Source organism: Pinus tabuliformis, chromosome 5_2 (genome assembly GCF_031772625.1).
Source record: "Pinus tabuliformis cultivar Carrire ecotype Pingquan chromosome 5_2, CPIR1, whole genome shotgun sequence".
Classification (NCBI taxonomy): Eukaryota; Viridiplantae; Streptophyta; class Pinopsida; order Pinales; family Pinaceae; genus Pinus; species Pinus tabuliformis.
This window is the reverse complement of record NC_142306.1, coordinates 649802078-649809206: the sequence shown is the minus strand read 5'-3', so window position 1 is coordinate 649809206 and position 7129 is coordinate 649802078.

Below are 7129 nucleotides of genomic sequence, written 5' to 3'. Positions count from 1 at the left end.
TCCGAGTCGGGTTAGGTTGTTTCATTCACCGGTCACATCACCATGGTCACGCCATACCATTCACATTTGGGGTTAATGCTGCCAATCCATCACATCAGTGTCACCGATATGTTCAAGAGAAGTCATTCAGAGAATTCACCTGTGTCTCACCCACTACCATACATTATACTCCATTCTTTCATAACCGCCACCCTGAACCTTATATCACCAGATCGTTTTCACCTCCATTAAAATCATTTGCTCCATTCCGTTTCATTGATGTGGGATTCATTAAGGCCCTCCTGTGACGGATCACTTCTTGTCGACATCAGCTCATTATCCAAGAAGTTGGTCTAGGAACACCCCATTCAGTACTTTGAAGCTTGCATGCCTCAATGGCAAGTTTCTCACTTCCGGCGACAGGTTTACATCAATGGCCTTCAACCGAAAGATTTTGCGTGGTGTTCGACTCCAAGTCCTTTATTCACACCACGTGAATTGTACTGCAGTACCTTGAGGGTCATTATCATTATCGATGATTCCTCTCGCGCTTGTTAACAGTTTACATCATTGACTGGTAATCAAGCGATGTCTTTCCATGTTCGACTTCAGAACATTTCTCACATGGATCGACTTGTACTTTGAGTGAAGATCGGACGAGATTGAAGACCCCGGATCTAGTTTCATCCATCCGGGCTGCGATATATATTCAAGGAAATAAAGACATTAAATGTACATCATTGCTGCACAGATAATCATCCACTCAAAAGGATGATGGCTCTATCAGAATCATCAGTCTACACTCAGACGATTGTCTGTCCTATGTACATGAAAATGAATTTATAAAGCTGAGCATGGGAATGCCCGCCTCAGCTAGATCATGAAAATAATATGAAGATAATGTATTGTATTGTATCTTATTACAGGTCTCCTCCCAGCATTGAAAGAACTTCGGATCCTCATAATAAAGCATTTCACCCGACACTAAAATATTAACGGCCTCATACTTTAGGGGGCAACTGTTATAGACATTTTTGGGCCCTACAACCCCAAGCATGAAATTTCCATAAACCAAGCACTCCTAAGTCCCTAAAAGTGTTGTTCTAACCCCTAAAGGAACAAGGTCAATAGATTATAGCTTCTCCTAGAAGTTCTCCATGATGCTCAGAATTGGTCAAAACAGGATCATTGCAGCTGCTCCACTGGCTAGGTGCGTTGCATCTCACCCAAATACACTGTGAGGGTGCGTTGCATTTCAAAAGTCCCTTCTGTGGGGTGCGATAGGCGAGAAATGACAAATGGTAGTGTCATTCCGTGAGGTGGAGAGGCAATGGAAGCTTCCAGAATCTTCTCCTGTGACACTTGCCTCACTGAACTCGACCAAGGATGAGTAAGAGGCCATCAGTCTCCAAGTGGAAGCAAGAACTATCAGAGAGAAGACACTAATCAAATCACAAGCTGACTCATCCCCCTTACAAATATCTATATATGGATCCCTCATCCCAGAGATCCAGAGGCTGGAATTTTGCATATTGTAAGGAATTGTTGTTGGTTTCTTGAAACAAACATCAAATTGTTGGGTGATCTAAGCTTTGTTTGAGGTGAAGAGGGGCTTCTTTGCTGGGAGGTTGATGTTGGGTCGGAACAACTAGTTGTAACTCCTCCTGGCTCTTTCCTTGTTTATCAATAAAAGCTATTTGAGTTTTCCTCCATGCTTTTGTATCATTGATGCTTGTTACATTTGTATGGTCAATTTACATCTGATCCTAGATTGTTTATGTTTATAGATCCATGTCTTTGTATAGCGCTATGCTTCTGTGATCTTACAGGTACTTTCTAAAGCTCGGCGTGCAAGGGAGCAGGTAGCTGAGGACTATCAAAGAAGAGAGGGATTGAATCGAAGGATTAGCGCAAGACAGAGGTTGGTCTTTCTGTTCCTCTCTATCTATAATTCATAAAGGAAAAACAAAAGTAGTTTTTCTCTGTTTGTTTCTAAGGCAGCTGTCACACCTTAGTGGGATAGAGCAGTTCTAAATAGACACTTTTCCCTGTAACAGGCCTGATGTTTGGAGGAACACTTCCTGGAATCAGATGAATAGCATGATCATGATCACGCATAGGTGGGAGACCTTTGGGAGTCTCAAATACCTTGGAATGATTGTCCAGGACTTTTTGGAGATCTGGAGAAATAGATGATTCCGATGTGGAAACATCTAGCGAACATAATTTTGCAATTACACCTCTTTGCTCCTTTTTTAGAAGCTTTGTCATACCATTAGAACTGATTATCTTTCCTGGTTTCCCTACAATACCCCTTAATTCAACTTCCTTTCTTTGCATAGAAAATTTGATGAAAAGTTCTTGAAAATTAAAAGCTATTGTACCCAAGGATTGTAGCCATTGGACTCCTAGTACAACATCAGCACCTCCCATTGGAATGGAAAACATTGGGATAGTCAATATATATTCTCCCATGGATAGCTTGATATTATGGCACCTTCCAGAGCAACTTATTGTTCCTCCATTTGCAATCATCAGTTGACACTCTGGTGTTGGATATAGGAAGCAATTCAATTCTTTTGCCACTCTACAATGAATAAAATTGTGGGTGCTTCCTGAGTCAATCAACACTATTACCTTTTTCTTCTTGATTTGTCCTTCTATCTTGATAGTTTGAGGAGTGGTAATTCCCGCAAATGCATTACAAGATATGGTTGGATTTATTTGTTCTTCATCTAGGCTTTGTTCCTGGAGTATATCTTCTTCTTTTGACCTTTCTTGCTCCTTTTCTTCTTCCTCTTCACAATCTATGTAGAATAATTTCTTCTCAGCACACTTATGACCTTTAGTGTATTTGCTATCACAACTATAACAAAGCTCTTTTGCTCTTTTTTCTTCCAATTGTTGTGGTGTCAACCTTATAGGTTGTGGAAGACTAGGGGCAACAACACTTTCGTCTTTATAGTTGTGAGTGGTATGCTTCTTGGTTTCCATAATTTTGCTTTCCATTTTTCTTGCTAACCTGAATGCCTTCTCTAATGAATCAGGTTCCCAAAGGCAAACATCATGTTGGATATTATCCTTTAAAGACCCTATGAACACATCAATCCTATGCTCCTCTGGAATATCTTTTACCCTTATGTTCAATTTTTGGAACTCCTCAATGTGCTCCATTACTGAACCCTTTTGTTTGAGACTTATCAATTGGCTAAAAAAAGTGTTGCTTTTTGTATCTTCATAATGTGGTATCAATTCTTCCGTAAAAATTGCCCAAGTGATAAATTTTTTATGAGAGCAAAGCCATTGATACCATACAAACTGATTTGGTTCCAAATATACAGTTGCCATATGTACCTTTTGTGTGTTTTGCACATTATTGAGATCGAAGAACTGCTCCATCTGTAATATCCATGTGGCGGGATCCTTGCCATCAAACTTCCTCATATCGATTTTTGGAATATGGTGGGTCTTTGATCCAACATTAGCATCTATGGAATCATGATTAACATTACTTTTGTTCACATCATGAGTTTCCTTTACAACCTTTTCACCATTAGTAAGTATTTCTTGTAGAAAATTTGTCAAATCTGTCTTCAAATCTGCCATGTCTGTCTTCAAATCTGTCCTCAAATCTATCTTCAAATCATCCATCTTAGCTTCCATGCCCTTTATCTTAGATTCCACGCCATTTATCTTAGATTCCACGCCACTTATCTTAGCATCTGTTAGCTTTTGTGAGCGTGACATTTGTTGCACTTGTTCTTGTAATTTTGATATATCATGTAGCATTTCTTCCTCTTCTTCATGAGTCATGCTAGAGCTTTCAGGTTCCTTACTAGGTGTTTGCATTTTCTTTCCTCGGGGCATCAGTTACCGATAATAATACTTTACTATGCCCTTTGAATTCCGTTAAACCAAGCTTACACAAAAATTTAAAAAAAAAACTACACACCTTTTTTCACTTTATAGAAGCCTGATATTGAATCTAATGTATCTCTGTAATTTCAGATCATCCAGTTCTGAAATTGTGACCTGTAGTATCCTTCTGCGTCCTCTTTCCAATGCCACAGGTCTAACCCAAATTGGATTCTCCAAGGAAGAGTTATGTGAAATCTCCCACAGCGACTTTCTTTTAGACTATTTCAGTAGAGCGAACTTGTACGACATGCCACGAGTCACTGTTTCAACCTTTGAATCTGAAACATGCGTACAAGAAACTACAATCCATCCTCTTTCTGTACCTTCTTATGAAATTTAAATCCAATCCCCAGAGAGAAAGTTATGACGATTTTCCCCAGGTCACCTGTTTTGAATGTAATTCAAGAGTCTGCAAAAAGACCAACTTCATCAAATCATATCTCTGCAAATATCGTGCAAAAAGCTCTGAAATTCGGACCCAAGGTTCAACGTGATTTCTTCTCAAATGGGTTTTTTTTACGACTTCTGAAACATCACAGAAAAAAATTATAGCGAAAATCCCACGATGACCTGTTTGGAGCAGCGAAACCCTAGAATCCAAAGCTTTGATACCAAATGTTATGAAACCAGCTCAAGAAAAGGTAGAAAAGATAGATCAACGCCTTAGAATTCAGCCTCTTCGAGGGGGCAACCTCCTTTACATTATATAAATGAACAATTATTTGATGATACAAATGACAAAACCTCCTTTCTATATATAGGAGTCTAAGGAGTCACAATATAATCTAGCCGACCTAACAATAATAATATAAAGCCACAAAAATAACAATAGAGGGATTCTATGGGGCACAGAAATAACAACATGGGGGTAATAGGGGCACAACAATATAAATAAGCGGTATAAATACAATAGTAATGGGGTAATCACTAGTATTATAGGGACCCAACAACGGGACTTAAGTGAGTGACTTTGCATGACGAGAAGTCTACGGACTTATCATGGTGTTGTGTGACACTACGTGCAACTTTGAATCACAAGAACACTCTCGACTGTGACAGGCAAGTAAACAAAAGAAACAAAAATAACTTGCTTCGTGCACGAGAGATTGCAATGTAAGACTCCTCCAATCCATGAGCACTGGGATAATGTAGTTCAAGTGGAGGAAGTAAAATCTGAGTGTTATACTGATCTTGAGTGCATACAGATGAGCAATGAGGAGCCTTGAGTGTTTGAACAATTCCCTGATCGGAAGCGAAACCAAACTCAAGACAGTGAGGGCCTGACATAACATCAGCTCAGGCTAAAGTGCCTCGATGGTCTGCGGGGTTTTGACTTCGTTAACAGATGGATCTTCGTAGACCAATGGCATAGACGGATTTACAACGAGTGAATCAACATCATGATTAGATGATGAGGTGAAGAGATCACGACAACCAATATCAGAAAATTCAGGATGTTGGTCGGCATCCTCATGGTTTGATGAATCACATAGAGGGGTAGATGAGGAGGAAGGATGTTCACCCTCTACATTTCCGGAAAAAGTAGATTAAAGATCAAGTGGATTGCCAATGAATGATTGGTCCTCTCCATTGTTGGATGATGGGCTAACATACAGTGTGTCCTACGAAAGATCAACAATGGGTGCATTCGCAGATGAAGACACACATGTGAAATCATGGATGGAAGCTTCACCAACAATGTTAGGAAATAACGGAGCGGGCTCGGATGGAAGGGAGTCATCCTTCACCGAGTGCTGATGCTCAAGCTCCCACTCATACTCTTCATGAATGACAGTGTATGTTGGTTGTGAAACACCAACTTCGTTAGTGGGTTTTTCCTCGTTCACAACAAGTGAAGATTCCAGAATGGATGAACACAAGACAACATCATCTGGAGGAACACCTGGGTGCAAAGACAGAGGTCATAGAAAAGAATGCATATGAGGACTCAAAGGACTCACAACCAAATCTACGTGAAAATTGAGTGAAGTGATGTTGGGAGGATGTGAAGGATGAATAGGTGTGTGAGCATGATCCTCAACATCACTGGGTAGTGGTGGAGCTATTGAATAAGAGGAAGGTGGAAAGTCAATTGAGACAGTGCCCGCTTCCACATGAGATTTCGCAGCTCCATCAATGAAGAATGTTGAGCGAGGATTGATCTCAAACTTTCTCATAGGACAGGTAGATTTCTTAAGGCAGTACTCAAACCGGTCCCAAAGATAAGAAAATTTCATCTGGTTCCTCGGAGCTTAAAACTGCAAGTCATGGAAGCGCTGCCAAAAATCAATAACGGATTCATGCGGAGCCCTCTGTTGTTGTAGCAGTTTTCACTCAAGATGGTCTGGTTCAAAATGATAGAATGTGTCTTCAATAAGATCATAGAAGTGCTCAAATGAGTGCATGTTGTTAGCTGGTACGCTGAGCACCCAACGAAATGGAGATTCGCGTAGTGTGTATGCAAGCAGAAAACCGGCATGTTCATCGGAAAACTCATATTCCTCATGAATCATGGAAAGAAAGTTATGTAAGTGCTCAGTCCAGGCCACTTCGCCTTCACCATCATACATGTGAGTGGAGAAGAGATCGAAAAGCTTCCCTGAGATGGAGACATCTTCACGATTCGAAAAACACCTAGGGGGAAGAAGAGTGCAAGACTCCATGAAAGATATGCAAAGGTTCAAAACTGGATTGGAGGGCACAATTACAACCTGAGCCTTGGTGTTGTGCAAGTCCCTCCCAGGGTCCATCAAAAGTTCTCCTTTACTTTGACAAAGCTCACCCACTTCCAAATGAAACAAGAAAGGATGGGAATCTCTCCTCACAAGCTTCTAAATGGGAGTCCTGATTCCAGCAGCATCTACCCTTAGAAATGTTTAGCTTTCAACCTCTCCTCCTTCTGGCCCAATGCCTGTATTTATAGTGCTCAAGAGGAAGTTAATCAGGTCCACCATCAATGGGATAATCCCCTCTTTGGATGGGATAGCTCCTCTCTTGATGGGATAAGTTCCTCTTTCATAGGGGTACATGAACCATCTGGAGGCACTCAATACACGTCGAACAACCTTCTAGAATGCTCTAGAAATGACCACAAGTAACTTTTTAAAGATGAAACTCGTGCCTTTTGACCTTTACAGGGGTACGCACCTGCCCCTTTACATACAGAGCGTACAAGTACGCAGTTTTTGTGAACATTAGGTGCGTATACGCAGGTAAGGCCGAGAGAATCTGC